A 22477-nucleotide genomic window follows, 5' to 3' on the forward strand; every position below is an offset into this window, starting at 1 on the left:
TGTTTGTGCAGGGGCTGGGGTGTTAGTATATTTAGCCTACTATACTAATCACCAGTGTTTGGGGGAGGGCTGTGTATACCTTTACATTACGATGGCATCGTTCCTGTTTTAATGTAGAGCTGATCAAAGATGGACATAAGCATTGCCTGTTTTTACATAATACTGACAAAATTACTTAATTGTTGAAAAATTGGAGCTCGACTCTAGGCACTTTGTCATTTCAAGTAACCCTAGTATTTTAAGGCATACGTATTCAACTATCTTCAATAATCTGAGAACAAAAATAAATATTTTAACAAGGAAAAAAAGTATGCCTTGACAAGCTGTGACTTGATAGAGGAAGACAAGGAGTGGTCTCCATAGACCAAGAGAAAAATGGGGCCTCAGATACGTTTGTACTAAAGGAATGTTATGAAGGTAAAAAGCTGCTTGTCAAAAAGCAAAACAAAACAAAACAAAAAAAACCCTAAAAAACAAAAAAACCCCCACCAGACTTTATTTATGTTATTGCAAGACCAATGCTTCTTTTTTTTTTAAACATTTTTTATTGATTTATAATCATTTTACAATGTTGTGTCAAATTCCAGTGTTCAGCACAATTTTTCAGTTATTCATGGACATATACACACTCATTGTCACATTTTTTTCTCTGTGAGTTATCATAACATTTTGTGTATATTTCCCTGTGCTATACAGTGTAGTCTATTCTACAATTTTGAAATCCCAGTCTATCCCTTCCCACCCTCCACCCCCCTGATAACCACAAGTCTGTATTCTCTGTCTGTGAGTCTATTTCTGTCCTTTATTTACGCTTTGTTTTTGTTTGTTTGTTTTTGTTTTTGTTTTTGTTTTTTAGATTCCACATATGAGCGATCTCATATGGTATTTTTCTTTCTCTTTCTGGCTTACTTCACTTAGAATGACATTCTCCAGGAGCATCCATGTTGCTGCAAATGGCATTATGTTGTCGGTTTTTATGGCTGAGTAGTATTCCATTGTATAAATATACCACCTCTTCTTTATCCAGTCACCTGTTAATGGACATTTAGGCTGTTTCCATGTTTTGGCTATTGTAAATAGTGCTGCTATGAACATTGGGGTGCAGGTGTCATCCTGAAGTAGATTTCCTTCTGGATACAAGCCCAGGAGTGGGATTCCTGGGTCATATGGTAAGTCTATTCCTAGTCTTTTGAGGAATCTCCACACTGTTTTCCATAGTGGCTGCACCAAACTGCATTCCCACCAGCAGTGTAGGAGGGTTCCCCTTTCTCCACAGCCTCTCCAGCATTTGTCATTTGTGGATTTTTGAATGACGGCCATTCTGACTGGTGTGAGGTGATACCTCATTGTAGTTTTGATTTGCATTTCTCTGATAATTAGTGATATTGAGCATTTTTTCATGTGCTTTTTGATCATTTGTATGTCTTCCTTGGAGAATTGCTTGTTTAGGTCTTCTGCCCATTTTTGGATTGGGTTGTTTATTTTTTTCTTATTGAGTCGTATGAGCTGCTTATATATTCTGGAGATCAAGCCTTTGTCGGTTTCACTTGCAAAAATTTTCTCCCATTCCGTAGGTTTTCTTCTTGTTTTATTTCTGGTTTCCTTTGCTGTGCAGAAGCTTGTAAGTTTCATTAGGTAGACCAATGCTTCTTAATGAATAAAATGTATAAATTTTTTACTCGTCTGTGTGTAATCTTAACTTTATATTTTATAATTATGTTGCTGGATGTTTTAATTTCAAGTACAGTAGGATGACCATAATAGTTTTAAGTGAGGCAAATGTGAAAACGTGCATAAATGAAAACAAAATAGTGAGAAATGGCTAATGTGTATAAATCTTAGCAGAGGAACTCAGATGTACAAGAAACGTAACAACGTATCTTTCTTTCTTTATACCTAATTTCACTTTTAAGCCTCCGATTCCCTGGGTCTTAATTTCGTTCAATTCAGGGATGCTTCCTTCTTCCTAAGGGTTGCATCTAAGTTTAAGGGGATGGCTAGAGCCAGAGCATGAAGGGGGTGCAAGCTCAGAGGGGCTCTGTTCTTTTGTGGCACCAAGCAGCCGTTGGGACTCTTCCCATGCTGACATTTATCCACCCTGGCCTGGACTGAGATGTCTTCTTTCCCATGTGATTCTTCATTCTTTCCTGCAAGGGGGTTTCTTTATTTCTGACTCATTCTCAAGTATTGGTTCACATGGAGACCTTCTGTTTCTTCTTCTTTATGCTGATCCAGGGGTGGGAGACCCTCTTTGCCTAACCACACCTCCCAGATACTTCTTTCCTGGGGTCTTGCCACCTTCCTGGGGTAAAAGATTGTACATGCTCATTCCTCTTAGACCTTCCAGACGCCCAAATCTAACCAGCAGTTTCTGAGAAGTCCACAGAGTTTAAACACCCCCTCCTCTCCTTCCATCTCCCCTCCTTCTCTGTGGGGAAACTTTGTCCAGTTTGGAAGTAAAGTAGCCTGTCTTTCCCTCTGGAGCATAGTCTCAAGACTCTTGCTTATTATTTGAGGTTTTTCATTTCTTCCTGAAGAGTAGGCTGTTAAAACAAAACTTGACTCCCTTTGTCTTTCTCCTTTAGTCGTCTTCTGCGTTATGCCTTCTCTAAAGCAACAAATTAAAAAAAATGCTTTAACTGAATAAATGAGAACAGGGTCAAGGAGGACAAGCTAATATTTCAAAATACTGTCCTGTTGTAAATAAAAGTATAATTTAAAATACAGTGGGGGGGGGTTACAGGTGATTGAAACACCGCCTCTTTCATAACTGCCAATGCTCTTGGTTTTCTAAATGAAAGAGGAGTCTCACTGGGTTATTGCAGTATCCGTCTGAAATGAGACTCAATTCTTTGGTGCAAGTGCCCACTTATTTTTAAGGTCCAGTGTACATCATTGTATTCATTTATTACCAACTGCTTGCTGGCCACCAGCGGAACGACAAGAGTAATGGGTATTAACTATCAAGCAGAAGTCTTAGGTTCAAGAGCTGATTCTGTCACTAATTATTTCTGAAAGTCTGTAATTGCCTTCTTTATGTCTCATTTAAAAATATGCAATAAAGAAGAGGATAGATTTTTGAGACTTACATTCTTGTTTTATTCTGGTTCTAGCATATACCACATTGGGTGAATTTCAGATATAAAAATAGGTGAAGGGAAGATCTGGACCTTGAACATCTAGGAAATTCAGGTTAATGGAGGATGTCTTGGGGGTTCTTTGAACCCCAATGCAATGGAAGAGTTAGGAGGTTATGTGGAGTGTTGTTTGGCAAATAAACATTCCTTATTGAGCATTTTTCTTAAAGCTGTTACATGCCCACGTTTTTAACCTCAGCCAGACTGAACTGTTTGACTCAGTTGATATTTCTGATATAAAACTCTGTGCAGTAAAAGCTGTGGTTTTGCTATTTTAGGTACATACTACAAAGTGCCCACATGGATTATAGAAAATCCATCCAAAATCTCTGGTCCCAAAGAATTTGTGTTTGTATTATATAGCACTTTCTATTTTCATAGTTCGATGTAATAGAAATTGCTTAAACATTTAAAATGAGGACCTTAAAATTTGGGGATTCGAAGAGTGAGAACACTTGACCTCCCTCTATAAAGCTGAATTGCTCTTTGTGTTTAAAGTTTTGACAGAGAGAGAGAGAGAGAGAGAGAGAGAGAGAAAGAGAGAGAAAGAGAGAATATCCTTATTTGGTAATGATGCCCATTAAAAGGATGGTATATTACGTTTCATTTTCCTTCTTCACATTCCCGTTTTAAGGATTTATGAGCAAAGTGCTGTGAGACCTCTAGAGTTAAGAGGCTGGAGAGAGGTAGTTTGGAGGATATTTTAAGGGGCACTCAATAGTATGTATAGTCTGAGTAGTGAAGCTTAATTAGCTTCAATTAAATCTAAAGCATACTGAGCAGCTACTGTGTTTCTGGCACTGTCCTGTGTGCAGAGGTGGCCTACAGATGAAAAGAGCCATTGACACTTAGAGATGAAACAAAAACTTAGAGCAATTGATTGCCTGCCCAACACACAGTTAAAAGGTCACTGGTGCCTTCTTTTAACTTGCTGATCACTGTCGGTCCCTCATCCCAGATAGGTGGTTGATACAATGGGAAAATCACTGTATTTAGACTAAAAGGTCCTGGGTTTGAGTCCTGGCTTGAATGTGTGTTTATGAATCTGTTAAATGGAGGTAATGACGGTCCCACCTGCCTTCCTGGGTTGTTTTAGGTGGCAAATAAGATGGTGTATATACCAGCTTCTTGCAAACCAGAAAAGGCTCTTCTGTGCTAAGAATCTTGTTATGGGCTGAAATATGTCCCCTAGATTCATATGTTAAAGTCTTCCCCACATTACCTCACAATGTGACTGTTATGGTCTTTTTTTAAAAAATTGAGGTATCATTGATACTTAACACACTAGTTTCAGGTGTACAACATGATGATTTGAAAAAAAATTGTGTACATTGTGAAATATTCACCTCAATAAGTCTAGTTAACATCCATCACCACGCATAGTTACAAAATGTTTTTTTCTTGTGAGAATTTTAAGATCTACTCTTAGCAATTGATCAATATGTAATACAATAGTATTTAACTGTAGCCACCATGCTATACATTACGTTCCCGGAGCTTAACTTATTTTATAACTGGAGGTTAATACAGCATGCAACTAAGTACCCAAAATGACGATATGAGGGTGATATTTGTTAAAGCCAGTTATTAAGTACATATAATTATTTCAATTTATAGCTGTATTTTGATTTTTCAGTAGACAGTGAATTATTAGTCAGCTGGGTTGTAGGAACAGAAGAGGAGTTCCTTGATGGACCCCAGTTCTGCTGTCTGACAGCTCTCAGTTCATGGTTTTCTGTAGCTCTTGGCTTCATCTTTTGGGATGTCCTTCCTTTCTTGGTCTTTGGCCACCTCTGAAGGAAACATTGGGGAATATGTCTTCCTTGGGTACTGAGCAGATTTTTCAGCCTAATGTCTCTTTTGGAGAAAGTTGGGGCCACCAAAATTGATTTAAGTTCTGAGTTGTCATAGTCTGTCTTAATCCTGGTTGGTGCCACCTTTGCCAGTACAGCTGTGATATGTCTGTTGCCTTCTGAACTGCTCCACGTGTCGATAGCTGTATCTACAGTTGCTTTTGAGACATGCCTCTCTGTAGATTTATTTTGAGTTTACTGCCTCCTTGGGTGAGCTACATACACATTCTCTGTATTTTGAGCATCTTTTTCCTAACTGAGATTTCCAGTGGATGACCTTAAACAGTTTATAGTGTTTAACTGAGGAGGTGATGACCATACTTAAGATTTCGTCTTCACCTTGAGATCTAGTCTCATTTTATTGCTTGAATATTTCTCAGTACTTCCTTTTACTAGTTATAGATGAACAACAACAACAAAAAAAAAACTGCATCTTTCAACTCTGCTAGAAATGAAGTTTCTGGATTTTCTGTATCCTCTCATTCCTAGATTCTCTCTACCTACTTTCATCCTAATTTTGTTGAGCTGCTTTTTCTCTTGTAATAGCTTGTCAGAGGCAGCTGATAGTGACAACCCAGGCACACTAGCAAAATCCTCACTTTGCCATCTCTTTACCTAAAGCCACAAGTTCAATAGGTATATTAGCTGACTCCCATGCTATCACAGAAGACATTTTAAATCAATATCACATAACATCGCTCATCATTTTTCTTAGCCTCAAGTAATATTTCCCTCACCACCTACCACCTGGCTCCAAGGCCACTGCCTCGTATTTTATGTATTATTAAATCATCACCTACTTCTGGTACCAATTTCTTTCAAACTTTTGTTTTTTTTCCAGATTTGCTTCAATAGCAACAACCGTAAAATCCCATTAATTTGCAATGGCAAACATTTATTTCTTGCTCTCATTACATTTTGGCAGTGAGTGAATCAGTGGCTGCAGCTCTGCTCAACGAGTCCTCGCATCATGAGATGCTCATAGAAGGGACACCCTCTATATTCCCCATCTACATTTCAGCTCCATAATATACATTCTTTCTGCGTGTTGTATCATAGAGAGGAAGACCAACAGGGCTTCCAGAAACAATCAATGTGTCTTCAAGCTTCTACTTGTATGTGGCTCACATTACGTGAGCCTTTGGCCAAAGCAGGTCACATGGCCAGCTCATACAAGAGAATGGGGAAATATGCTTCGCTTACATGACACTGCAAGTCACGTGGCCATGGATGGGGATGTATTATACTTTGGTAATGAAGAGGGGAGTGAATAATAAAGGAAAATAATATCGCAAAGACACCAAGGCCAATTGTGTCTAAGAAGCTTGACCAACTTGGTAGGATGACTTACTAATGGATTGATGTTCCTGTATGCTCAGATTTACTGCCAAGACAGACAATTTAGGAAAATCAGAATCCTAGTTACAATAAGAAGAGGTATATTACAAAGATTTTTTTACTGGAGAGCAGTTGAATTGTTACGATGCTCATTATTAGATTTGTTACTAACATGGTGTTAGTCGTATGTACATTTTATATTTATTAAGCCCTTACTGTCTGTCAGACAAAAGAGTAAGCCTTTTCCTGTCTTTATTTAAACCTAACAAGAGTCCTGAGATGTAACTATTTCTCTTCCAGTTTATAGTTGAGAATGTTGAAGGACAGAATAGGTAAACAGTTTACCCCTAGTCATAGATCCCTGCTCCTCCTCACTGTGATATATTTTATTTTTCCATTTTTCTTTTTCACATTGTGCAGAGATTCTGTGAATATCACCACTCATCCTCTGTTTGGACTTCATGAAGCAGTTTATTTACCAAATTACCACGTCATGAAATAGTGTACTCTAAATTAGGGTAGCTCAAATTACTAGAAAAAAAATATGTCTTTGATCAGTTTCCCTTATTTTTTCCAATTGATCCTAGTTTTATCTTATGGAGATAAACGTATAATTTTCCTTCATGTAGTAGAAATATCTTTGAAGTTTTATCTTCTCTAAAGATAATTTCTTCAGCAATTGCTTATATGACATGGGTCACTAGTTTTCACCATCTCAGCTAACTTACTCTTGGACTGTCAAACCCTTTTAAGTGTGGAACAAGAGCTGGTGATAATATAGCATATATATGAATATTTATGCTAAATTTGCAAGAAATAATGGTTTCTGTTCAACTGAAATATCTCAAAACATAAAAGAGTACTTGATGTTTTAAGAAATCTGGCTCTTACCTCTTTCTCTGGCCTGAATTGATATATTTAACGAATGGCTGTATTCTGCTGAGGGGCCAATTCTGCAATTTTTAGCAAAGAATCGAAGTCTGTCACTAAAACTTTTGTTGAATCCTGGCCTGAAGGCTCCTTGATCATCTCAAAGGTTAGAAAAGGATTAAAGGTGAGTGATGGGTATCTCTTAGTTGCTTTGGTAAATTTATGTCCTCATATAGAACATTAATTTTTTAAGTTTAACTTTGTGACTCAAGATGGATACTTGTATGTTGCTATTTGACACTTGTATTTGTCAAATCCCAAAGCAATGTGAACCCTAAACAAACCAGCTTCTTGGCATCTCCTCCAAACAACATACACAGCAAATACATGAACTTCTGTTGTGCTTTAAAATGTCAGCTCAGCCATTCTTTTACTCGTGGGGCTATTAGAGGATCTTATTTAAAAACCCTGAACTTGGAAATGAATATTAAGTTCTTTTTTTAACCATTTGGTATGTCTCTTCCTAGTGATCATATAAATTAGGGAATTTGCCATTTCAAAAGTCTGTTTGTCTTGTTCTATGTAATAAGTAGGTTAGGGTGGAGACATTCTAATATGACTATACAGATTAAGAATAGCATGTTGTAAACAGGCTAATCATGTTAAGAAAATGGAAGTTATCTGCTGTATTTTCTAGGACTTCTAAAGATTCTAGTGCAATATTTCTCTCAGTCTTGCAGGCATTTGAATAAAGGAAATAAAGCCCAGAGAATCCAGTACTGCTTTCTGCCATTTGATCTCACTTGTTTGTACGTTTTGTTGTTGGAATTGGAGAGCTAATCTTGCACTTGCTCAGAGAATCAGAGTCCTTAAGTAGTAAAACTTAGTTTAAAGCACTTTAAAAAAACAGCTTGCTGGGTCCCACTGCCAGAAGATCTGGGATGGGGCCCAGGAATTTGCATTCTAACACATCCCCAGGTGAAGCTGATGCTTCTGGTCAGAGGACTCCTCATTTAGCTCAAATGGTGGAGAGAACCTTTGAAATAGATGTCTAGCGGGGGAGTTGAGGCCTCCTCCAGCTATTTGATGATGTGATTCATAACCTACTGATTAATGTGCTTGAAGAGTTCCTCCTTTGAGCTAGAACACTGATTCAGTGTAAAAGAAACAAATCCCAGCAACAGGATGAGGGTGGTCCTGGCTCAGAGATTATTCAGTGTGGCATATGTAAAGTAGAACGAGGGACTGTTTGGGTGAATGGAATCATTGTTTAGCCTTTAAAAAATGTATTTTAAAATTTCTATCTTCCATCTATCTATTCTATATCTGTCTGTTTATCAGTCATTGTCTGTTACAAGACATATGAGGGAGTACCATTTCCCAGAAGAGAGACTCAGGTTTTGAAGATATTCATAGTATTAATTTTTCTGAAAAAAAAAAAAAAAGGATGCATTTTATAATAAGGAAACATGTTAACATATTGCTACACCCAAGGGCCTAGGTTAAGGTTAATACCTCATTAGCTGCATTAACAATGTGACACCTGTATTTGTGATGCACAATCTTAAAATAATACATACTGTTGCAGCACCTTAATTCAGGGAAACATTAATTTATTTGAATGTTGGATATTTATATATACATTTATTAAATTTAAATGTCTTATCTGATATTAAATTATTGTTCAAGCTTTATTTGGTTAGAACTTCCTGGTAATCTTTTTCCTTTTTTCCTATTTTCATTTTTTGGTGTGTGTGTCATTGTCACGCTTGGAACAGAATAGATTGGGTTTTGAAAAATCTAGTATGGAAATCCCTGTCTTTCAATAAGCAGGTTTTATCCTTTATGTTTATTGTGATTATTGCTGTATCTGATCTTCTGCAATCTTATTATGTGTTTTCTGTTTATCATTTTTGGACTTCTTTTTTTGCCATTAATTTTTGCTTGTTAAGGGAAAATTGAAGAATTTTGTGTTCCATTTTCCCCTGAATACTTAGATGTTATTCATTCTATTTAACTTCTTTTAGAGGTTCCTTAAATTTTTTACATACATGCCTATCAAAGATCCCCCAAAGATGTTCCCAGAAGCTGTGAGTGTGCTAACTCACATGCCTGTAGGGCCTCTGCAGTGGACAAAATTAAGAATTTTGAGGTGAGGGAGATTATCCTGGATTAGCTGGGGAATGGGCAGGGTAAACACTAGGATCTTTTTAAGAGTGAAAGAGGGAGGCAGGAGATGTGATGACAGAGGCAGAATCAAAGTAATACAGCATGAGGAAGACTTGACTGTGCACTGCTTACTGGGTTTGAAGATGGAAGGGGCCATGAACCAGGGAACACAGGCAACTTCTAGAAGCTGGAAAAGGCAAGGGAAAAGATTCTTCTCTGAGTCTCAGGAAAGAATAGAGCCCTGCCAACACCCTGATTTTAACCCAGTGAGACCTGTTTTGGACTACTGACCTCCAAAAATGTAACATCATAATTTTGTGTTCTTTCAAGTCATTAAATTTGTTGTAATTTGTTAAGAGCAGCAATAGGAACCAGATACTGTTTTAGATTATTATGATGATTTAAAAACTTAATTGATAACAAGAAAGTGCTTTGTAAACTGAAGTACTATAAATGTTAATTATTATTGATAAAATTAAAATGGGTTCTAATAACTCTAATTAGAAGGATGAGGTCTGTCTCAAACAAAATCTAGATTAGAAATGGGCTAATGGGTCTTTGCCATTTTCATCAACTTTAATAGGGCTTCTCTCAAAGCGAATTAACAGAACCATTTAAAGCAACCCCTCTGGGACCAATCTGAAATTAATTTTTCAGCTTGAGCTCCACAACATTCTCTAAACTGTAAATGAAAAGGGAGCAATACTTCTTCTCTGAGTAGTGTAGCAGCTTAAGTTAGAGGTCCACTGGTACAACATACAAGTGACCTTAGAATAAAACAATCTTTGTTGGTTGAAACTTTTTTAAATCAGAGAAGAACATTTTATATATATGTCATAGCCCATGGTAGTGTAATCCTAATAATAAACTGATTATTTTTAAAATTTGTAGCCTGCAAATATATAGAGGAAACATTTTCTGGTGGTACTAAGCTCAAGAAACTGGTCTAATTCTCCATTTCTCACCTTCCTCCTTCCTTCCCCCAACCTCAGCCTCTGGTTGTTACCACTCCTTAACTCTCGTGAAAAAATACAATGACACTCTTCACTGGTGTAGACTATAAAATAACCCAGTTGGTACAAATTCTTAGAAATTACTCCTTTTTAGCCAGTGATTTCCTCCTTTGTGTGCCTGAAAACTATTTTACATTCAGGAACAATGATGTTTGACATTTAAGTCACCCATATGTTTGCTTGAAACTATTCACATATATTGCATTATATAGAAAAATAATTAATTTTCTAAAATCTTCACTGTTACTCCAGATAAATTTTGGTCATGTTAAAAATAATTCACTTCTGTATCCTCAAAATTACATTTGTTCTTGCTGAGATTTTCAAAAGCATATCAATTGTTGACATTAAAATAAACTTGTCTGTTATAGACATAACCTTGGTTTCAAACAGATTCTGATAAATCTGTCCAGCCCAGCACAAAAGGAAAAACAGATATTGGAAGAATACGGTTTGGCTAGTGGACATTGTAGGGATATTTACTCTATAATTTCACTTGGACTTTGAATGAGAGAATGTTCCTTTTGATTTAATTCCTATACAAACTATTTTAATCTAACAATTTAATAGCAAAAACCTCCTGGGGAAGTTTGAGTCACTAGACTCCTGGAAATTGTTGTCGGTTACAAAAACAGAGGAGCTTAAATAACTCTAGGATGAACATGAAATTCTGTCTCCAGGAGTTGAAGAGTGCCAGGGAAATATGGGCTTTATTCCTAAGGAATTCTCTTTGGGCCCAAACCTAAGGCAGTGGGGGTGGCATGCATTTCAACAGAACAGAAACCAAGGAGAATTTTGGTTCACTTTGGTTTGGTGTGTTGGCATTGATATACCTAACTATGAACTGTGTTTTTGCATTTGTAACCCTTAAACCGCTCTAGCGGTTGCAAAAGGTAGACTGGAACCTGCTAGTTCTAGGCATTGGACTTCTGCATCCATGTCCCTGGACACGTTCTCTCTAAAAGAGCACAGTCCCATCTGACTATTGGATTAGTCCTGTTCTGCTAAAAAGCCTTCATGCTTTCCAGTACCTAGTAGCCTCTTCCCTTGCTGTCAAGTTGCTCACACCTTTAAACCATACTGAGAACAAGAATACAGCCTAGCATGGCCGCAGAGAATATTGCTGTTTATTCAGACCTCATCCCCCAGGTTCTTTGCTTCCCCTGGAGGCTGTCAAATGTCCAGGATGGTCTGTGCTTATTCTGTCACTTTCCTCTTCCTTCTCAAGCCATAGGAGAAGCCTCGCCTCTCCATCCATGCTGAGTTGGGAGGATCTTGCTTTCATGTTTCCACTGTTGACAGGGGAATACTGACAGGGCTCTGCTATCCATTTGCACTGTTGTGTCAGCTGACTGGCCCTGAGCCCTACACGGTGAGATCCCTTATACGAGTATTTTTCACCTACCTGATCTTGGCCCTCTTTCTAGGTGACCACACACTGACTCAGCTAGGGTTACTGTAAGGCATTCCCTGCTCATTTTGTTCAGGTATTTATTTATGTTATGTTCATGGGTGCTTTTTAGCCTAATTATTCTTCATTTCCGGCTCAAGAACTGTATCTTTACCAACTTGCAACACTGTCCATTGCACTTTTTAGAAGACTTTGGTATTCGGCTCACAGTGAAACTCCTACCAGAAGTTTTTATTCTTTGTAGCTGCTTCAGACAGTAATGTCCATTCAATGAAGGGTCCACTTTCTTATTACTTCTCTTCCTTTTATGCCCAGTATGGGTCTTAGAATTGATTCCACCTTTTACCAGCACCTCTTGGTTTTTTTTTTTTTAACTGTAATATTTCTGCTCCATTGAGCTACAAAACTTTAGTATGAAATTGATGATATAATTTGCTTTCGGAATTGCTATGTGAAACTAAAAAGGAAGAGAAGAAAGGATGGATGGACCACACAACCCTACCACCTCTTCAGAAATTGTTGGAAATACCCTCTACTGCCCTGTCTTAGACTAGAGCTCTACATTCTGGCTCAGTAGTTCTAGGTGGGGATCAGAAATAGAGTATGCATTTCTGATGAACTCCAGGGGACACCATGCTGCTCTTTCTCTGATTGCATTTTGAATAACAAGGCTCTGAACTGGATCTGAGTAATTAGCCTTTTGGTTCCAATTTTAAATATGTAATTGATTCTTGTAACTTTTTTGTTCTTGTTGAAATGTATAGCAGTACATTTGCAATCAGTATTGGAATGCTTGGGAGAATTTGAAGTTTGCTATATTTGAAGTAAGTTTAACTTACTTAAACTTTAAAGATGTCTTCAGAATGCTGTAAAGATTTTGCTTGTTAAGATCATAAATTTACCCAGTCATGTGAAGTAGAACATTTTAATTTGTAAGTGCAGCTTTAAAATTTTAAGGGGATTTAGTTAACTGAGTTTTTTTTAAATGAGACTGGTTGTTTTAAGGTGAATTTAGTTTGTGTGACTTGAGTTTATCAAACACTAATCAAAGTTTCGTCTACAAGTTCTGTTTCATGTAACATTTACTGGATTTCTAAATGGATGAGATTTGCAGGTTGAATTTAAAGCAAATTATGTTTCAACATTTTTTTTTAACTTTAGTAGACAAAAATAAATTTAAAACAGCTCTTTTTATGCAAAGAGGAGCCCTTGGATGAAACTCATCTGACACTCTTGACAGTTCGTCCAACTCTGGCACGTCTTTGAAAATGCCTAATTTCCTCTCCAGGTGTTCTTTTTAAATTTTTGTTCCACCTTGGGTGGACATCTGAAAGTACTTCGTGCATTACTCAGGGCACCCAGCTCACTCCTGAGCAGGTGGGGCTTTGTCCTTGATTCCAGGGGCTTTCTACACAGTCGCCCCCTGCTGGTTTGTCTGGAGGTCTCCCCCAGGTGATTTGTCTCTCTCTCACACTCTCCCTATCCCCACAACCCACCACCTGTCACAGGTTCCTCAAAGACTCCTCTCTATTAATCCCTTCACCTTCCTCCCGCCACGTCCCACACAGGCAGGGACCTACTTCCCTTTGTTCTTAGTCCTCTGGTCCAGGTTCAGTTCCATCTGGTTTTCCATTGTGGAAAGAGCAGGGTTGGGGGGTGGTGTTCAGAACCATGAAGACAGAGGAGGGATTAAGGAAGATAAAACATCTACAAGACAATAAGAACTTAAGCAAATCCTTTATTACGCTACAAATATTCTTTGACTCTTTTCTGTGAATTGAGTTGCATTACAAAAATCCCCTTCCAAGGTGGATACTGACCTAGGTTCCAAATAGGGGAGCGAAAGTACAGGCCTTGGGAGACAGTTGGGATGGGGTGTGTCATCCCGCAGCATCTCGAGAGAGCACTCTTACCTGGCATTTTAATTGAGTTCATCATAATTCTCTTTTCACTTTTATTTCTGTGTGTCAGTTCCTGCATTCTCCAACCCGACCCTCCCTCTTAAGAACATGATCTCTTGAAAAAATTCTAAGACCGCTTTTTAGAGCAGTTTAAGTTTCACAGGAAATTTGAGAAAAGGTACAGAGGTTCCCCATACACCCCTTACCCCCACACGTGTGTAGCCTTCTCTATCATTAACATCCCCCACCAGAGTGGGGCACTGGTTACAACTGGTGAGCCTGATGGACACATCATTATCACCAAAGCCCAGAGTTTATGTTAGGGTTCATTCTTGGTGTACATTTTATGGGTTTAGACAAATGTATAACAAGTATTCATTATTAGGGTATCATACAGGCTGTTTTCACTGCCCTGTAAGTCCCCTGTGTTCCACCTGTTTATCCCTTTTCATCCTCCCCAACCCAGGAAACCACTAATCTTTGTGCTGTCTCCTTGTTCTGCCTTTTCCAGAATGTCACTGAGGTGGAATCATACAGTATTTAGTCTTTTCAGATTGGCTTAAATGCATTTAAGTTTCCTCCATGTCTTTCTGTGGCTTTTTTATATAGCGTAATAGGAGCCCCTTCTCATCCCCAGATGACTGTGTTCTGAAATCAACATGCTCACTTAAGCCTCATATCTGGGATGCTCATTAAGCTAAGGCCCTTCTCCCCACCTCTCCAGCCTGTGCCTAACTTTCTAGTTTCCTGGTTTGCCTTTCAATTTCCTGTTGGAAACAGAGCCCTGTCCTGGCCCTTACATTGATGAGCAGCTTATCTTTGAAAGCTGCAGCCTCAGGTTGATGGACCATGTCCTGGAAATCCCAATAGTTGGAGATTCCACATCTGCTTCTAACCAGTTAACCTACTAGACTGGAGACATGATCTGCCTGCATTGCTAGTACAGAGATTTTGTGGTCTCGTGTTCCCTGCACCTGGATAGTAGCTCCTGGATGTATCAGCCTTGATTGCAACGCGAAGTCCCTCATCTCCATGAACTTTATTATTTCAACTGCAGGTTTTACCCTTGGGGGCAAGTCATGCCACCTGGTTTGCTTTCCCAGCTCTAGACCCTTCCAATCCCTGCTGTCATTAGTCTTCCTGCTGCCCTGCTCATGCTCCCAGCATGCAGAGAGCCCATGTGAGTTACAGCCTCGCACACCCGCGGCTCAATTATAATTGATGTTCATAGGCATGTCGCTAAGTCACTACAGGAGCTAAAGGTGCCTTCTAAATCATCGAGAGAGTAAATTATGTTCAGTAAAACTTTATTGTTCCCATATTTTCATTTTTTAAAACCTGGTAGTCCACATAGGAAATATGGTTAGCTCTGTATTAATCAGATTCATCAACAGTCCATTCCTGAATAGCTTGAAATTTACTGCCTTAGGAAAGATCTAGGTGATTGAATATTTCATCCCATCCAGGTAGTTGACATCATTTACACAGATTTCAGGCAGAATTTAGTTAGAACAGGGAGGTAATTTCTAGAACATAAGCCCTCAGCTCCTTGGTCATTCATGCCAACAGTCTCTACTGTCTGCTCATTCTTTGGTTTTAGTCATTGATGTCTGTAGCCTTCTGGTCAATTCCTCTCATTCTTTGAAGAATGAAGTACCTGATTCACCATCTCTCTCTCCACTGTTGCCTCCTTGATAATTCTTAATAATGAAATATTTACGTTGTGGCAGCCAGAATCGCTCACTAAATATTCCATGTGTACCTGTACACTTGGTACAGGTAGTGGGGCTGTATGACTAGCTTTAGCTGATGAAGTGATGAGTGGAAATATGAGTGTCATTGTGAGCTGAAGCATTTATGAGTTAGTGTGACATCTCCATTTTCTCTTTTCTTTTGGCAGGAAAGGGAATAGTTCTTTTAGTGATTACAGATGCCACATGTTGAGACACAGAGCCAAAACTGGAAAGCTGCCTGACCCTCTAAGTCATTCAGGGAAGAGAGCATCCTTGGAGAGTCCCTGAGATAGAACTTGGCATGTGTTAGAAATGTGCATGTTTGTTACCCTGAGACACCGGGATTATTTGTTACTGCAGTCTCGCATCACCTGTTCCTGCAATTAATGCTTTCAGTACGCTGAACTCTCAATTCCTGGACCTCTTTTCCTCCAGTGATCTTGACTTTGACCTTACCTCAGCCATCCATTCCCTTGCTTGTATCCTGGTTGCCACCAATAACTATATCCCTCACAGAAACTAAATCTTTAGTACCCTACTCTCCAAACACTTATCCCCTAAATTTCCAAATTATTCCTGCTGCCATCTCACCTCCAGTAACTCCTCAGAACCTTAGTTTTTGTAACTCCTCCACCCACTGGATATCCTCATTTCCTGACTTAGCCTATATTCCAGTGTCCACCACTAGGACAATTCCTGTGCACATACCCTCAACTACTTTATTCTTTCTCCCTTCTTGGCAGAACCCCTGCCTGGGTTAAATGCATCCTTCTTGGAATACCCTCATGTTTGTGTGAACAGGCAAGTGGATGTAACTAGAGAGAAGTATGAAATACTTCTAACTGGATTCTAATGATTATTTAATTATTCCTATCCTGTTTTCCAAGTCTTTTCACTCCCACACTATCTGGGATGAACATTTCATATCTTCTCCTCTGTCTTTAACTCCCCATCACTTTTTCCCCTTTTACATTCTGATGACTTTGCTTCTTATTGAGATAATACGAGCAAGCTGAAGAGCACTTCCACACACTCTCACTACCATATCTCCCAACCTGTTTGCATCTTTGTCCACCTGTTCTGCTAACCCATCTGCTACTTCTTAAGGACAGTCCCATTATTTGTGCACTGAATCCCATCTCTGTGCCTACTCAAGTTTATTCATCCTGCAATTGTCTCCCTTTTCTCCTGGCATTATAAATTTCCTCTCTCTCTTTTTCTTTCTTTTTCTTTTTTTTTTTTTTTACTAAATCATCTCATAAACATAAGAACATGCTCTGATATCTCCTATCTTAGAAAGAACTTCACACAACATAAACATTCCTGCAGTATGTCACCATTTCTCTGCTCCCTTTTATAGCTCAGTTTGTACAAGGGATGGTGTACACATCCTCTTCTCCCATTTCCTCCTGAACTCCCTCTAATGAAAGTTTTATATACCTCATTCCAGTGAATTAGTTCTCGTCAGGTGCTCCTCCAGCCTCTGCTTCACCAAATCCAGAAACCAGTTCTCCATGTTTATCTTACTTCATCATTTGGTGTAGTTGCTCCCTTCATCCACATGGTAATACTTTGACACTTGCATTCTCAGACATCACTTTCTCAGTTCCTTCTACCTCACTGTCATTTCCTTCTTGATTTCCCTTGCTTTTCATCTTGTAGACCTCGTGTCATGTTGGCAGGACATGGGGCTTGATTTTCATTCCTTTTTTCTTTTATCTGCCCTTACTCCCTAGTTTGTCTCTTCTGATTCCATGACTTTAAGTAATAGTTATATCCTCACTACTTCCAAATATGTCTCCATTGTGGACCTGATAGTCAAACTCCAGAGTAGAGGCACAATTATGGAAAAACTCATCATAAAGAACACAGAGTACCACTGTACTTTATTTTGCTTTTCATTTTGTAAATTGAAGTGCAGGAAGATAAGTTTTGCCATACAAACTGTACAGTGGGTCCCTAAAATATTTCAGTCATTCTGTTTGAGTTTTTAAGACATTTGAATACTCTGAGAGAAGGGGAGAGACCAATTATACTCATAATTAATTCCAAAAGCATTAAGATTGAACTTAGGTGAACTTGTTTCGTTTCTTCTGTCAGAGACTAGGATCAAGTTAACTTTTTCTAAGTTTTATGCTAAAGGCCTTCTCATTTCTCTTTCTGAACAAAGATACGGTTCTCATTTTTCTTTCTCTGTTTTGCCAAATTTTCCCCACAGCTTGAGGGGGATGCATACAAAGAGTATAAAATCCATGAGTCAGCAGTTTTGAGACAGATTACCATTTGAATAATTAAATTATCATTTAAATACTTAAGGCTGGGTACAGTGTGTTACACTTAAAGCTTAAGCTAAGTTCAATATAAATTTTGAAAAATTTATGTTGGTACCTACTCTCCTCTAATATTTTAGATTTTATTTATTGGCTTTCCATTGAAAAACTTTTGTGAGCAGAGAAGATCATTTAAAATTGTAGCAGCTCTGAAAATCAAGGAATATGGTCAATAATTATCCAGAATCTTGGCGTTATTAGTACTAGGTTCGGATGGGCTCTTGCAACATAGCGGGAAGAGTCCTGGACTAGAAGTCATGGTACCTGCCACCAGGCAGTGGTTTTGAATGAGTCCCTTGTCTGCGGACTTCAGCTGCCTCATCCAAATACACAATAAGGTTGAATTTAGTGGTTTGTGAAGGTCCTTTTAGGTACTTACTTCCTACAACCTCTCCCCCCGCCCCGCCCATCTTTTCAAACATGGATGAGATTGGATGGGAACTTCTGCCTTCCTTTTGTAGTATAAACTTTGCAAACTTGTGCATGTGACTTTCCTCGCAGAGAAAGCAAACCCTGCACGTATGTTCTCTGAAGTGGGGTCCTTTGTTTTCTCTGTGTAGTATCCTTCTGGTTTTGTTAGGATGTGCTGTCCCTCTTGTGAAAACTGCTGTTGCTCCCTCCCCAGCCTTGTAATTCTCTTGGTTCTTCCCTGTTTAAATACTTCATCTTCTCTTTCATAATGGTTATGAAATCAAGCTGCTCCAGCCTTAAGAGTCTTTTCTCCTGATTATGCGTGATTGGTCCCAGAGACAGGCATGTGACCAAACTGGGCCATCAACATTTTTCCTATAATTGTTCAGACTAAAGATGGGGGGAGAAAGGCATTTCCTCACTTGCGATGAAGGGAAATAGGAAGCAGGTGGCTTCACAGTCTATTGTTTCCTGCTAAGTGGAGAAAGTTGCTACGAGAGTGTGATGTGACACAATGAGAAGCCGAGGCAAGAGATGAAAGAGATGGCCTTGGTGGGGCTGGAGTCTGTGGCCAGCTGAATCAGTTTACTTCCTGCAGTTACTTGAGCCTCCCAATAAATTCCAGTTTTTGCTTACGTTTGTTTGAGCTTAGATTTCTGTCTGTTGCAACCAAGATTAATTACTGACTTTTGATTTCATACCCAATCTGACTGGAAAATTTGTGAAGAAATAGTCACTTTTTTCTTCTTTCTTTTCTCCACCCTCCCACACACCTTTTTAAGCTATCAAAATTGAGGACACATGGAAGGATTCTGGTATGAATTATTATCAGTCACATTAAAAAATGGCTTACTATTGTTTTTATTCATTCTACACCTTCTCTCCTTTCTTCTAGTGATAGTCCGTGGCTCCCTGGTCCCAGGAATGAGGACTTGACCCAGGATGCCATAGTTGTGTGTGGGTTTTTTTGGTTTGTTTTTGGCTCTGGGCACAGTGATTAGTCCAAGATGTGAGCACACTAACAAAACCAGATCAGTGAGGGTCCTTCCCTGGATTTTTTCAAATTGGACCTGAAAAGATACCTCTTAGATTCTTGGGTCACAGAATTTCTATCATAGGAATCTGATGTGTCCATGGCTGTGTTGTCCACACACAGGATTGAAAAACTACATCTTTGGTGGGAGAGAATTAAGCTGATAGGCAGAGAAAGACAGAAAATATTGGAAGATTCTTAATGCTATGGGGTTTCTGGTTCCAATCATCACCAGCTAGAGGCCCACAGTCATTGTTGGGTTCAGAAGATGATGCTGAGATGGGGTCGGGCAGTCTGGCTATTTTTAGGGATCAGTGTCCATGGATTGTACATTGTAGGGGCCGCGTGTTATTTTGCAGGCAAGAGGTCTCTGCATTATTTTGAATCAAGGGAAGAATGCCAGCTTTTAATAGGAATGTGAGGGCCACTTTTGTAGGCTCCAAAGTTGCAGAGCCCTCTGGGGTTCAAAATTTGGAGAGTCCTTTTCCCAAATGACCCCCATCTCAGATGAGAAGGTCCCATTGTCCCAACAGGTCCTGATCTTCATCTAACAGCCTGCGTTGGGCGGGTGGGGTATTTTCCTTCTCTAGAGTTTGGTTGTCCTGAGTATTGAGCCAGAATCTAGTCCATTTTCTTTCTTTCTTTCTTTTTTTTCTCCTGTTATGGGAAATGATCTATTAGTGAGGGACCACAGAGGTCCTCTGGCTTTCACATTTGGTTTTCTTTGTCTGTTAATCACCTGCACTTTTTCATTAACCTCTTCTAGAAGAGTCCTTTTCAAAGGAGGTCCTAGGAGCAGCAGCACCAATATCACCTTGGAACTTGTTAAAAATATAAGTTCTTTGGTTCTATATAAGGCGTTTATTTTTTTCATTGTAGTATAGGAAGTTTACAATGTTGTGTTGATTTCTGGTATACGAAATAATGCTTCAGTCATAGATACACATACGTATATTCATTTTCATGTTCTTTTTCATTATAGGTAACTGAAACACTTAAGTATACCTATGGGGAATGTATTTTTTAATTAACGTTAATAATAATGATTTAGTACCACATAATCACATAATACATTACTGCTTACAAAGTGCTTTCATATGTGACTTCATGTGATCATAATGGTAAAGCTGTGAGGATAAGGGCCAAGCTGATTCTCCTGTAGATGCTTAGGGCTGTCTCTATCTTTGGAGCATATTTAGTTTTTCTTTAATTATGATATAAAACATAATGCATAATAAAGATAGAAACTTCCGGTTGTTCACTGTAGTGCAAGGTGCTCTCATTCTTCTATTGTCTTTAATTGAAACTTGCTCCTGTAATCTCAGGAGGTCCGAAAAGATAAAGACCTGTCCTCTGACTTCCTCAGAGGCCTCTTCTGCAGGATATGCTGTCACTCGGATGACACAATCCATCCCCAAAGCATATGACAGTATTCAGTGACAATATTCCTCACGTTCTCTCTGGGTGCATATGCAGTTACCAAATGACACTCTTGATCCTATCATTTTGGCGGAGCTCACATTCAATACCACTCAATGCTCTCAGCAAACTCTGATTTACATCTGTTGTTAAGACAGAGGAACAGATTTTTCCATTGCATGGTTTCTGTATTTTGTATCTACATTCTTGGTCTCTGGGTCTTTAAAACTGAAGTTTTAATGCTCTTTATCCTGTAGATATTTTGATTGTGGATGTTTAAGCCAGTCAACCAGAAATCATTTGTGTAAGCACCTAATATGAGGCTGGTATTGTTAGATACTATGGCAGAGAAAAGAAAATAAGTAAGAAATAGTCTAAGTCTAAAATCCACTATTTGCTTAGGCGAGTCTCTTAGGCTGTTTTCTTTAGATTCTGAATCTGATGTAGGAAATCTTGTGCAAGTGAGTAATTCAGGTGATGCACCCAGGAGGACCCTGCAGGTGACTGAGGGAAATGGGATAGGACAGGGCAAGAGGCTAAGTAAATGTATGGTTTCAGAAAACGTCCAGCCACAGATTGTTCTCTTTGCAGAACCCTGCAGAGAGAGTCATACAGCAGAGCTTTCCTTCTCAGAGAAGAGGGGACCGGGCGGTCACCTTTTGCACTAGCCAGGCATTGCTGTGGCTCCAGGGGAAGGGGCATAGCCTCTCAGATATCTTCTGTGGGGTTGAGTCCCACAGCCACAGGCAATCTTCTGTAGGAAGTTAGGGGTAAGAACCCTTGTCCGCTAGTACCTGCAGCAGCTGGGCAGTGGGTGCATAATCCTGGTACTGGGGACTCAGAGCAGCAACAGCATCTTACACAGGAAAAATACTGACCTGTAATTCTAATAATAATATTAATAGCAGACCATTTTATAGCACTGAATATGTATCTGACACCATTTGAGTGTTTCACAGCTACTTAATCCTCACAACACCCTGTGAGGCAGGTAGTGGTATTGTCTTTATTTTACAGTTAGGAAACTGAATAGTTGTGACCTTGGAAATAATGGAGAAGAAAGGGCAAGCAAAACCCAGGCACAGTGGAAAATGTAACCCAGGCAATGTGTCTTTGGGGAAAGAATAGGCTAGACCTGGTGCTTGCCCGAAAGATGACCATCCAGAAAGATACAGTTCTCACACCAGCAGGCATTGGCAGGTACATAGACAATGGGGCTATTGATGATAATACTCTACTATTTATAAAATACACTTGCTAACAATCTGATCAGATTTCCCCAATAACCGGGTGAGATAAGGGTTTGGATTTTAGAGAAGTATCAAAGTGTTTATGATTGGCTTAATGACACTCAGGAGAGGAGTCCCAGCTAGGTCTCCAGACCAGCCCAGCCCATGTGGAAATGTTTTCATTTGTTACAAGTATAAGTAGAAAAAAAAATATGTTTGAAGAGTGTTCTGGACTGAATTGTTTCTCTGCAAAATTCAGGTGTTGAAGCTCTACCCCTCTGTGTGACTGTTTAGAGACCGTACCTTTAAAGAGGTAATTAAGATTAAATGAGGTCCTAAAGGTGGGCCCTTTTCCAATATGACTGGTATCCTTTTATGAAGAGGAAGAGACATCAGAGATGTGCACAAGAGAAAGTGCCATATGAGGACCACAGCAAGAAGGCATTGATATGCAAGCCAAGGAGAGAGGTCTCAGGAGAAACCAATTCTGCCAACCCCTACATCTAGAAATTCTAGTTGCCAGAACCATGAGAAGATCGATTTGTGTTGTTTAAGCTGCCCAGTCTGTGGTATTTTGTTACGATGGCATCCCTAGCTCGCCAGCACGAAGGCCACAGTTAAAGAGGGTGA

This window comes from Camelus dromedarius, chromosome 19 (assembly GCF_036321535.1).
Source record: "Camelus dromedarius isolate mCamDro1 chromosome 19, mCamDro1.pat, whole genome shotgun sequence".
NCBI classification, from domain to species: Eukaryota; Metazoa; Chordata; class Mammalia; order Artiodactyla; family Camelidae; genus Camelus; species Camelus dromedarius.